At 34.4% G+C, this 14,110-nt stretch overlaps 1 pseudogene; it reads right to left on the bottom strand.

Moving 5' to 3' along the window:
* Positions 1–14,110, bottom strand: part of LOC109702029 (actin, cytoplasmic 1-like) — a 44,930-nt pseudogene that overhangs the window by 28,275 nt on the left and 2,545 nt on the right.

Below are 14,110 nucleotides of genomic sequence, written 5' to 3'. Positions count from 1 at the left end.
TCTAAACTTTTACTATGAATTCTTACTCCTTCCTTCTCATCTTCACAAATCTTAGATCTACCCTGCATTCTGACAGTGATTTTAGGATTCATTACATCCAAGTCTCTCTGTAGCTTAACTTTCATTACAATGTGACATAGTTCAGCTGATTATGAAGACAAGAGAAGGAACCTGTTGTTTTTCTGTCTTTAATAACAATCTCAAAAATTTTCTTATCACAATAACAGGGCAGAGGAAAGGGCAGAAAGAAAGTGGAAGTGAAAATTCACAGAAATCACTATGCAAATATAAAACAGAGAAAATGAGTGAGGATGAGTAACTCTGCTCTCAGACATGGCTAGATGAGATTCTTTAATTTTGATCTTTTCCATCTTAATCTGAGAATATAACTTTTTTTCAGTAACACTGATGAGTGATTCAATCTAGGAAACAAAATGATAGTTTAGTTTTTATACTTGGAGAAGAGTGCATAGAGTACCATCCTACTCTCTTGATGTGTTTAGAATCAAGTTGACGACAAATATGTCAAAATTGGGCCATGCATCCAAGATGAATGTATCAGTATTCGTGCATCACAGATTTTCTTATTTTTGTTATCATTTATTTTTAAAACATTTGATATATTCCCATATAAATTTTTTAAACTCCTTTGTTATTTTTTAATTATGCTTAAACAATAAGGGAATACTAGTATTGATGTAATTAAATCTTTGGGAGAGCCTCATGAACCTGTCAGCCACGTGCATTTGCAGTTTATTCCCTTCAGTCTTTGATCAGTAACATTCATTTGTAACAAGAAATGTGAGGTTCAAGCAAGCTGACCTTTGAAAATATTCCATGTTTGATTTCAGTATTTTATTCACCACTACAATTGAATTTCATTATAAAGACCAAACTTATAAAGGCATTGATAGTAAACATTAAAATTTATTATGAAACGGTTTATTACCAAAAAAATGGTAAAAAGTATTTAAAAGTAATGATCTTTTTCCATCAATTGCACTCAATATTCAAAAGTGATAGCAATGCATATTATTCAAAACAAAGAACTGTAAATAAGATAGAGTAAACCTCTACCCATTTTCAAAGTGATGGAAATGAAACCTGCTCTGATGTTAGAAATTGTGGGTTTATTGTTAAAGATTAGGCACTTTGTTGTGCTGTCTTTTGAATCAATAACCAGATGAAGCTGTAATGAGAACTGGTTGACAAATCTGACTTTGTGGAACAAAGATCATTTTATTGTGAGAGTGCTATGACAACTCAACATGAAGAATTGAATAGTCAACAGAAATTCAGAGCTGTATTTTTGAAATTGAGGACTTTGAACCATTAAGGGGACATGAAGCCAAATTAAAGAGACCTTATTAATATTTTAAATGTAAACTATAATAGAGATATTAAAATGCATCACATACAAAAAGATGCTTCTAAACAAAATTTTCATTATACACATCTATATGGATGTACTGATTCACTGTGTAAAATGTATTGTCAGTTATAGGGTGCATTATAAAAACAATTACTTGAAGACACAGATTAGAAGACTCAAGATGTTCTATACTTCTTGTTATCTCAGATATAGGACTTTGGCATCCTATTGCTGAACACTTTTTGAGTTTGCATTGTTTTGCAAGGGCACTATTTTAGTCCAAACCCACGGATATTATATATATTCACACAAAATCTTAATTTACTCTCACAAATTCCTGCATGAGAGTTCAAGCTAATTGCCCAAAGTCACTCAAGCTTTGACAATTGTCTGTGTTGTTTAATAATAAGCAAAAGTGAAAAACTTATTCAGAATGTATATATATATACATATATATATATATATATACAATTGTAGAAATATATTATAAATAATTTTGTAAATGACAAAAGCCTGGTCTTATGGATATTATGGAAAAGTAAATTTTATCACTATATACAATTAATACAGGGCAAGCTTATTCCTCGAAAAATGATAACCAAACTTGGCTCTCTTGACCTTTATTCTTTGCTTCTTTAGATAGACCTTGATCATTTTCTCTTACAGATTCTCTCCTTTTTTTTTTTCAGAGATTCTTTTTTCTTACAGATTCTCTGTGTCTCATTTCTTTGTCTGACAGCTCTGCCCTTGAATAAGGGTCCTTTGGCATAATGCTGAAGTGGGGTTATATTGCCCTCTGTTCCATGGTGTCTATCAGTGGATCACAGTTTGAAATGATGGAAAGAATGAATCCTGGCAGGCAAGAGAAACATAGCAAATGTGTTTGTTTGAGTCTCAAGGAAATCATCTTTCCTAATTTCTCTGAATCTTTTTATAGGTTATTTTTTTTCCTTTTTATGCAGTTTACTAGTGTTAACATGGAGCACTAAATTCAGTTTTTGGAATCTGGCAGTTTATATGATTGATAGTGCTCAATACTCAGATCACATAATTATCCTTTAGTGGAGATGTTCTTCTCTGGAATTTGATACCAGGCCTAAGACTCTTCCTACCACTTGTTCAGTGTGCTCACTGAAGCATCAGATCTCTTTTTTGCTCTAGTCATATTTTTCATGAAGCACACATATAAAGTTGCATAAAATAACTTTCTGAAAATATTATGGACTTGTAATAAGACTTGTGTCTTATTAAGGAGAGAATATAAAAATTTGCTAAATTTGTAGACATTTAAAAAGACATATACTATATAGGGTCAAATATTTTAACTGGATTTTCTCAAGTTGACAGAAGAAATGACTGTAGAATGGAAGGTTTAAATAATAGTAATTATTTTCTTACAGTTCTTGGGTGTGGAAGATCGAGCTACTAGAAAATTTATTTCTTTGTGAGGGCTTTCTTCCTGCTTGGACAGCAGTCTACTCACCATTTACTATGGGTGGGAGATGAAAGAGTGAAAAATAAGCTCCCAGGTTTCCCTCCTTATGAGAGTACTAAGTCTATGAATACCTTATCTTTCCTTGTAAACTTATTTATTCCCCAAAAGTAGCATCTCCAAATACCATCACGATAGAGTTCATTTTGGGAAGGTTCAATTCAGTCCACAGCAAGACCAGCATTTAAACATTAGCTTAGGCAGACATGTGGTTAACTGATGTTGACTATTTAAAATATAAAACATTGGATACCTCTTTTTAGCTATATCCCAAAATAAAAAGCTGGCACATAAAAGGCTCTTAAAATATTTTTTGATGATATGAATGAGCACCTTGAACCCAACATGTTTGAAGGTAAAATGACATAGTGACTATAAATTCGTATTCTGAACCTGAGCCTAATTGAACCTCGCTTTGCCACTTATTTGATGTATAATTGTATAATTGTAGGTCATTTACTGAACTTCTCTCTGGTTCAAATTCTTCATTTATAAAAATGAAGATAAAAATAATATAAAAGATAGAATTGATTTTGGAATCAATTATGTTGATGATTAATATAGCACATAGTACAGTTAGTGCAACCTAAGCTGTAGGTATTTAATAGTTCCTTTTTTTGATATTCAGTTAATAATATTTATAATCATTGAGGTGGTTCCCTCTTTTTCAGTGATCATCGCAGTCAGAGGCACAGTTATCGATGCACTTTTTCAACCAGAAACCTGTACCATTCCTCTCTCTTGCATGTCTCACCCCTTTTCTGTGTGTGAATATTTACTCATTCTTTAGGTTGAAATGAAGAAACTTGCTTATCTGTTTCTACAATTTTATTTCTTGTGAAGTTCCACATATGTATGTAGCTTTTTTCTACAGGAATTTTCACAAAAATTTTGAATTACTGTATTAGAATTTGTCTAGATACTTTATATTCGTTGGTGGTACTTCTCATAAAAATATAATAGAGTTTGTAAGAAATGTTTTGTATTTTTTGATGGAGTTGAACCAAAGGCTCTGTGTTCGGGACAAAAATCAGATGAGATATGTGAATGCACTCTAGATGACAACATGACATTTGTGTATATGTGGGTAAAGGTATGAAAACTTTTCCCTTAAAGTAGGTGGATCATGATAGAAAATTTTATGTATTTTAGAGAAGTCTGATATCGACACTGATGAATTTCATTTTATGTTTATTATACTTATATGCTAAAATATTGTATCAAAGATTGAATTTTTTTCAGAAAGCAGATTCACCACTTACACCTAAACCTCATGATTGTTTTGGTTTCTAGTAAGTGACAAAGTGGCATGCTGTTTGGTTTAGTTAGTTGTTTCTCCCAGAAATTTCCTAGTAGGTTAATGCTTCAATGAACAGAGAGGGAGAGATACAGAGATAGGAAGAAAGAAAAAGAGAGAGAGAGAGAGAAGGAAGAAGGAGGAAAAAACATGAAATTCATCAAGAAAATCAGTATTTGAATGATATAATGTAAGTCATATTTAATAAGCACTGAAGATTTATTAATTTAAATATTTTTGTAAACTGCATTATTGCAACACACTGGAAACTCTATGGGCTTCACCTCTTACAAGCTAAGTGACAAAAGAAGTAAAAATTTTGAGTTTAGCTTCCTCATTGGGTAACTGAAATAATGGAAGACTTAAATTAAAAAATGTAACTATATATATATATGTGCATATATGTGTGTGTGTATATATATATATATATATATGTATATCCTAGGTTAAGCATATATCCTAGGATTTTATACATATGTTGCATTTAATATAATTTTAATTTTAATTCTAATTGGCTTAGTGATAATAACTACCAAATTATCAAAATTCTTTTCTTTTTACTTTTTTTATTGTTGGGCTGGGAGGGGTACATTGTGGAATTTACAAAAGTTCTTAAAATATATTAAATATATCATATTTGAATTCACCTCTTCCATCATTCTCCTTTATCCCTCCCCCACCCCATTACTGGAAGAGTTTCAACAAGTATCATTTTTCCACAATATACATGAGTACACAGTATTTGAACTTTATTCACTCTCCCACAGCATTTCCCCACCTCCTCCCCCTCCACCAGAATTCTTAATTTAGTGAAATTAGCCAAGGTAATTATTTTTAAAAGATGTATCTACTTAATTTACTACACAATGTATATTTTAACATACTTAAATGTAAATGAATAAAATGTAATATATTCATACGTATTTAATGCATTGTTTTTTTTTAGAAAAAAGCTAATAAATTCCACCAATTTATTATCAGCATAAACCTGTATTTATTCTCTAACCTTTAAGTTAGTGAAAAGATTCATAATGATTGTGTTGCTCTTGTTTTACAACTCATCAGCATTAGTAATCACAGGTGAAGAATTTCCTGTTGACCACACACAACCTCATGTGTTTATATTAATCAATTACATCTTGTCTTAAATAATAAAATAGTTCATATTGACAAAACATCCCAGTGAAAAATAAAATTTTCAGTTTATTTATGTGTTCTGTCTGCGCTCGTTTGCTACGTAGAACTAATTGTGTTGAGGAAGGTCAAGGTAGAATGCAAATGCTCAGTAAAATGTGCATTCAAACCATGCAGTAGTAGGTAGGTGAAATATTGTTGTCTTATCCTGCAGCACAAATGGTTAGTGTCTTTGTATTAGAAACTACTTTTCCTTGGGAATAACCACTATGAAGAAGTCAGTGACCTATAAGTTACAATTAAAATGTTCAAGCTGTTTTTATAGGTACGTACTTCTGATTATAGTCCACAGTGCCCAGAGTTCAATTTCTGTTAAGGAAAAGACCTTACATTTTGTTGTTATTGTTGTTGTGTTAAGGGTTTTATATGAACTCTTTTAAAGATAGGCATAAAGAACAGAAAGCCTGAGATTTTTTATTTCTAAGTTCAAACAAACACAGAAGTCAACCAACTTAGGGGAAAAAAAGGAATAGGAAGAGTGACAAAAAAGAAGAAAACCTTCTGGTAACATTCTTTTCATACTGATTAAATGTTTTAATTGTATGGTGATCAATGGTCACAAAGTTGATACAAATAAACTCAATCAATGAACCAACCCATTTTTGTATCATATTGTGTATCATATTTTCCTGTTTTCCATATTAAAATTGCTATGATTTCTTTCCCTTACTTTTGTATTCATTTACTTAGCTGCCTTCTGATAACCATGGTTTGCAGAACCATACTAAATAAACATGAGTAGAATTCCTCTGAAAACTCAAGCATATTAAAAATTCAATGCTCATTTGTTGAATAATCAAAACATGTGAGTTGTAGGTATATTATACCTTTTAAAAAAACTCAGCACAAAATAACAAAAATGTAGCATCTCATCATTGATGTTATTGAAATCATACTTTCATTTTCATTTTGCAGAGCCTTATGGAAAAATAGCATGGAAATACTTTAAGTGAATTCATATTGGAAGTATAAGCTTCATTAAATTCATATTACCAAATATTCTGTCCAGTCTTTAACTATATACCAGTTAATGCCATTTGAGAGAGGATATTCTTAAAATTTATGATATTTCTTATGATGCAGTTGATTATCACCTTTGGTAAGAAAAATTCAAAATAACAGATATTTCAAAGGCATTTTGTGACTGACATTAGAAAATGTTAACAATTCTGTTTTTGTACCAAATCTTCCTTTCTTTGTAACTTTTTCATTTAATTTTATAAGAAATTTAGAAAGAGGCATAAAATATCCTGGAATGTGAGGATGTAACTATGAATAGTGAAAAGTTTGGACAAAGGGCACATTTTTTTTGTGATGCTGGACACCAAATCCAAGGGCTTACATAAGCTAGGCAAGCGTTCTACCACAGAACTCTAACCCTGTTCCCTTCGTTTCATCTTAACACCTCTTTCCTTCTCTTCTGAATCTTATTTCTTCCCATTCTTCTCTCAAAACTTTTTGTCAAAACACAACTAAGTGCTATGAGAAGTATATAGGGATCTTTCTATATCAATTGTTAAGATCAACTTAACATACAGAAATGTATTTGCAGTGTCAAAATTCCCTTAAAATACAGGCACAATGGCACATACTTGCAATCCCAGTACTCAGAAAGGAGAAGCATGATTTTTTTTAGCCAGGCCCAGAAGACCAAAAATTGTATGTTCTCCCTCATATGTGGTCTTTAGATCAAGGGCAAACACAACAAGGGGATAGGAATCTGATTACATGATAAGGTGAGTGCACACAAGGGTGGTATGAGGATAGGTAGGTAATCCAAAAAGAAAAAAAGGTAGCATTTGATATCTTCAATGCAAAAGAACTAATGCAGAAACTTTAAAGCAACAGAGGCCAATAGAAGAAGGGGACTAGGAACTAGAGAAAAGGTTAGTTCAAGAAGAATCAATTTAGAAAGTAACACATATGTACCTGGAAGCAAAACTAGGAATCTCCCTATATAGCTATCCTTACCTCAAACAACAAAAACCCCTGGTCTTCCTTATTAATGTTTATACTCTCTCTTTAACAAAATTAGAGATAAAGGCAAAAAAGGATCTGCTTGGAAGCAAGGAAGTGGGGGCAAAATGGAGGAGGTAGGGACAAGAGGGATGGGATGGGGGGGGAGTAATTACCCAATCATTTAATGCACATATGAATAAAGGAAATTAAAAAATATGAGAAAAAATTCACCATTTCATCCATGAATGAAAAGTCAGGTTACATAGGTGAAAGTATATTCTAAAGACAGGAAGACAATCAAGAATCATGAAAGAAGTAGCAGGCCAGCAGAAAAGCAGAAACAAACAAAAAAGCAACCAACAGTTCAAAAACTCATCCCCAGATCCCTGGAAAGAGAAGGGGAAACTGAAAATGTCAAGGTAAACCCGATGGCCTTGGTGACAGACTGGCTATTCTAGCTGTAAGACATAAACCCAGTGTGGGAATTTGATGAGAAAGTGATTGCTCCAGTGTGGAAGGCTAGCCTTGGTGAGCAAAAACTTTCTCTTTCTCATCTCTAAGAGTTACAGCAAGACATCATCTTGAAAGAAGGCATTTGAGACTGTAACTCTCTGGGGACTTGAAATCAAGAAACTCTCATGGGATATGGTCATAAGGGGTGGTTGTGGAGAGCAGGAGGGTCTGACAAGGTCCCACAGAGAAGTTTAACTAAAGTGAGCTTTCACAGAGAAATGTGTAGTGGTCAGAGACCCTGCCGAACCTAGCCAGAAGAAAGTCTCCTTGCCTGAGGACAAGGTCAAACCAAAGCACAGATCCGGTTGCTGGTGTAGTATTTAGCCTCCAACACCACCCTTCTGACTTAGTTATGGAATATCTTAGCCTGCTCCCTCCCACATGAAGGCTGGCTAATGAGAGGGATTTGAAAAAACTGAGACTCACCTTCAAGAATTGCATCTCAAAGTATGTTTGCTCAGGCAGAACTGAGGGCCCCAAGTCTAAATGGCATGAGTCACAAGTCTTTTATGTACTTTTCCTCACCACAAGGTAGTGAAATTCTGGTTTGTGTAGGAAAGCACTGAGATTAGCAGGCATGGTGTCTAGATCCCTCAGTACTTTCCCTGTCAATGTAGAATTTAGTGCTGTGTTGGCTCACCCCTACTCTGATGCACCTAGAGATCACCTTGAGTGTACATGCTGACCCTGGGAACCCAAATGGGGAGCATATAGAGCATATGGAGGTATATCCAGTATGTAGGCTATGAAGCTTCTTGCCACCAGGAACAGATTCCACTACACAAAGAAGGGAAGATTCTATAGGGATGAGAGCCCAGAATTGGACAATCAACACTCTGAAAAAGACTCTAGCCAGTTTTCCTCAAGCAGAGCAGTGCTGGGGCTCAAATGATGTGCCCTGAGCATGTTGGTGAATTCTTGGTTATTGAGCCATTCCCTCAGACCAGTAGTGACAAATTGCACCTTAACCTGGTCACTACACTGTCCTGCCTGAACATTAAGACTATTTCAACTGAAAGACTATAGGTGATTAACATTTCCAAACAATGACTTGACTTCAGATACACAAATCCCAATGTAGGAACATAAGAAATATGTAAAAAACAAAGAGACATAACTTTTCCAAAACTAAACAACTCTAGATTAACAAGCACTAATCATAGTGATATGGATAAAATCTCAAAGAATTCAATAAAATAAGGATGATCAATGAAATCGTAGAGAAAATAAAAGACTGTACGAACTTTAAAAAACTCAAAGAAAGAACTAAATGAAATAAATAACATGAGGCAGGACATGAAACATGAATTGAATAAAGTCATAGAAATTGTGAAAAAAAGTCAGAAATGACTGGAAATGACAACATCAGTAAGCCAGGAAAAAAATGTAGTCGATAGCCTGTCCAACAGACAAGGTCAGGCTGAAGATTCAGTGTCAGGGCTTGAAGACAAAGTAGAAGTTTTAGAACTTGCACATGAAGACAGAAAAATAAACAAAGAACTATAAATATAACATGAAAAACAGCTGGGATACCATTAAAATACCAAACACACAAATCATGACAATAGAAAACAAGTGAAAATAAAGGCATAAAACATGTATTTATTAAAATAATATCAGAAAACTTCCCAAATGTTGAGAAAGAGATGATTATCCAGGTACTCCCAACCTACAAGACCAGAAAAAAATTCCATGTCATATTACAGTAAAAACTTTAGGTATACAAAACAAGGAAAGAACATTGAAAACTACAAGAATCAAGTCACCTATAAGGACAAACTCATCAGAATAACAGCATATTTCTCAGTAGAAATTTTAAAAGCCAGGAGGGAATAGGATGATGCATTTCAAGCCCTAAAAGAAAATACCTGTCATCCTAGCTTACTATACCCACTAAGGGAGAAATAAAAATCTTCCATGATCAACAAAAACTAAATCAGTTCATGACAACTAAGCCAGTATTGCAGAAGATACTTAAAGCAACCCTACACACAGACTGGGAAGATAAATGCGACCAAGAAAATACAGGAAAGATAAATTTCACTAGAGGAGTTAATAAGCAAATGATGAATAAGAAAGAATCAAGCATCACAAAAAACAGGAAAAGTAATTGCTACATATCTTTAAATGTAGATCTAAATGTTAATGGTATCAATTTTCAAAAATTCATGGACTGGTGGATTGAATTAAAGAACAATTCTTGGTCATTTACTGCCTACAAAAGTGCACTGTCAAAGACAAACACAGGCTTAGAGCAAAAGGATGGAAATCGAGTTTCCAAGCAATTGGAATCTGGAAGCAAGTAAAAGAAGCTGTAATCATATCTGAAAGGCAGACATGAAACCAAAATTAGAAGACAAAAGATCATTTCATATTGATAAAGGGAAGAATGCAACAGGAAGATATAACAAATACAAGCAATATACACTGAATGTCAGAGCACCCAACTTCATAAAGCTGATGAAATAAACAAATTGCTATTATGTTTATGTATCTTACTGGGTTAATGTATATTTCAGAATTACCCAATTTAAATGTGTCTTTATCACAAAGAAAACTACTAATTATGGGTTTTCTGTCATTAGAGTAAACACATAGAAAGTTTGTGAAGATGCCCTGAATTATGTCTACAAATTTTAGGAAGTGCATTGGTGCAGAGGGGCCAGCAAAAGTTGATCCTCAAAGTAGCACAGGTTATCTAAAGAATTTGGATAGTAAACTACAGATGCCAACAGTTAGGAATTAAAGTGGTTTTTCTTGACTTTAATGAATGACTAAGAAATATGCATCTACCTCTAAAATGCAATCTACATTGCTTTTTAAAATATTCATCCAAAGACTAGGTTTTCATGAACATATTTTATATAAGACCTTCAAGTGGAAAATTTGAATTGAACCAATTACTAAGTTTTTAAGTAATAAGATAGGATTAAGCTTATTCTGAATAGTTAAAAATACTAATGAGAATAAAATATCTTTAAACTATCTTTTTAGACCAGTATTGATAGACAGATATGCAAAAATGGAAAGGTGAAATAAATTGTTGAATTTGAGTTGGGAGATTTAATGTCTAAGGGAGCACCTATTACACTGCTGAAGGAGGTGAAATTCATGACTGGGAATTTATATGAAAGGAACAAACAAATAAAAGGAGAATAAATAATCCAAGATTTTTTGTTGTTGTTGTTAAGACAGGGGTTTGAACTCAGGGATTCATGCTTATAAAGCAGATGCTCTTCCACTTGAGTCACATCTTCAGGCCATATCTCTCTGGTCAATTTGGACATGGAAGGTCCCAATCTCAGTTGCCTAAGTAGGTAAGATAGAAGGAATGAACCACAGGCAACCCCCAATAACAATAAATAATCTAAGATTTAATACTTGCAAATTAATAATTCATTTATATACAAACAATTGTGAACAAAAGGGTAATATGTGCAAATTTAAATTTGACAGATCCTGTCACATTTTATTATTAAATTTTTTTTATTGCTGCACTTTACTTCTCCTTACACAATGCTGTGTTGCTGGGGTCTAATGTTCTTACATAACTGTAGTAAACCAAAATTTCTTCTTCTCTCAAAGAATTGAGTACAAAAAACTTTACATAAATTAAAAGAGTGAATAAATTTGCAATTGTAAAGACAAACAATTTCCAACGATGCTCAGGAGGGAAAAAAATAACATGAAGAATGGAAATTGGGTTATAAGGCTTAGACTTTCCAACTCTTTTAGACAGGCAAAATAGAAATGATAACTGGTTCAGGAACTCTTGCTAGCCTGGATAAATCCTACAATAGTCGGCTCTGACCCGTTAATACCCTGGGGCCCAGATCACTGCACCATGGTCACACAAATCCACCAGACTGGGGATTTATCCTTCATAGCGTGAGCTTGAGTCTTAGCCATCAAATGATGGCATCACATGAACTATAGGTTGAAATCAAAGTTATACACAAGGTATTAAACATATACCAAGCGAACAGTAACTTGAATACAATGTCAATAATCAGCAATAAGTTCTATGATCTAATGCTGATATCAAGGACAAATTCTTTTCAGAAAATGCTCATGCAGCAAATACCTAGCTCCTGCTGGGACTATCCAGAAACATTTGCAGTAGATGATGAAGGGACCTGACTCATCTTGATCCTGCTTGCTGAGCCACATCTGCTAAAAGGTGGACAGGGAAGCCAGGATGGAGCCCCTGATCCACTCAGAGCACTTGTGCTGAGGGCAGGGCAGGGGATGGGCAGCGATGATCAGGATCTTTGTTGGGCTGCATGTCAAGGTAGTGATCTACTTCTTCACATTTCAGAAATGCCTGCATACATGGTGGTGTCTGCAGACAGTGCTGGGTTAGACTACAAGGTCTTTGTGGATGTCCACATCATACTTTATGATGAATTTGAAGGTGAACTCATGGATGTAACAGGATTCCATAACCAGGGCTGGAAAAGCAGGTCAGGACACTGGCACCACTTGTTGCCAGTGGTGATCACCTGCCTGTCAGGAAGTTCCTATCTATTCTCTAAGGAGGAAGAGGACTCAGCATTGACCAATTCCTGCTTGAAATCCAGAGTGACAAAAGGCAGTTTCTCCTTGATGTCATACACAATCTCCTACTCTAAAGTAGTGATGAACCTGTAGTGCACTCAGTCAGGATCTTCAATGAGGTGGTATGGCAGGTTCTGACCCAGAAATAAGATGGTGTGGTGTAAGGTGTAGTCCTCACAAATAGGCACCATGTGTATGACCCCATCAACAGAGTCCATGACAATACCCATGCTGAACCCAAAGGCATACAGAGACAACACAGCCTGAATGACCACATACATGTCTGGGGAGTTAAAAGTCTCAAACAAGATGAGACATCTTTCTGTTGGCCTTGGGGTTCAGGGGGTCCTCAGTGAGAGGTATGAGATGCTTCTCAGGTGCAGATGTTGTAGAAGATATGGTACCAGATCTTCTCCATGACATCCCAGTTGGTGAAGATGTTGTGTTTAAGCCTCAACAAATACAAGAAAAAAGAAATAATACCGTGCATTCTATCTTATCAACAACAAAAACAATAGTAAAAAACACGCAAACAGTTGGAAGCTGAACAACACATTGCTCAATGATCAATAGGTCATTGATGAAATAAAAGAGGAAATTAAAAAGTGCCTGAAAGTTAATGAAAATGAAAACACGACCTATGGGAACCTATGGGTCACAGCAAAGGCAGTCCTGAGAGGAAAGTTTATAGCCATGAGTGCATATACTAAAAGGACAGAAAGATCTCAAATCAGTGACCTAATGCTACAGCTCAAACTCCTAGAAAAACAAGAACAAGCAAATTCCAAAACAAGCAGAAGGAGAAATAATAAAAATAAGGGCTGAGATCAATGAAATAGAAACAAAAAAAAACCATACAAAGTATCAATGAAACAAAAAATTGGTTCTTTGAAAAAATAAATAAGATTGACAGACCCCTGGCAAACCTGACTAAAATGAGGAGAAAAAAAAACCCAAATCAGTAAAATCAGAAATGCAAAAGAGGAGATAGCAACAAACACCACAGAAATCCTGGATATCATCAGAGCCTACTTTGACAACCTGTATTCTAATAAATTTGAAAATCTTGAAAAACTGGAAAGATTTCTACATACTTATGACCATGCAAAATTGAACCAACAGGACATTAATCACCTGAAAAAAGGAAATTGAAGCATCAATAGTCTCCCAAAAAAGAAAAGTCCAGGACCTGATGGATTCTCTGATGAATTCTATCAGAACTATAAAGAAGAACTAATACCAACCCTTCTTAGGCTGTTCCAAGAAACAGAAAGGGAAGGAAAACTGCTTAACTCATTTTATGAAGCCAGTATTACACTCATCCCAAAACCAGGCAAAGACACCTCCAAAGAGGAGAACTACAGGTGAATCTTCTTAATGAACATAGATGCAAAAATCCTCAATAAAATAATGGCAAACTGAATCCAACAATACATCAGAAAAATCATTCACCATGACCAAGTCAGCTTTATCCCAGGAATGCAGGGATGGTTCAACATATATAAATCTGTAAATGTAATACAGCACATTAATAGAAGCAAAGACAAAAACCACTCCATCATCTCAACAGACATAGAAAAAGCCTTCGACAAGATCCAACACCACTTCATGATAAATGTTCTAAGAAAACTGAGAACAGAAGGAATGTAACTCAACATTATGAAGGTTATATATGACAAACCTACAGCGAGCATCATACTTAATGGTGAAAAACTGAAACCATTCC

The sequence above is a fragment of the Castor canadensis genome, chromosome 6 (genome assembly GCF_047511655.1).
Source record: "Castor canadensis chromosome 6, mCasCan1.hap1v2, whole genome shotgun sequence".
NCBI classification, from domain to species: Eukaryota; Metazoa; Chordata; class Mammalia; order Rodentia; family Castoridae; genus Castor; species Castor canadensis.
This window is presented reverse-complemented; position numbering and strand designations above follow the sequence as displayed.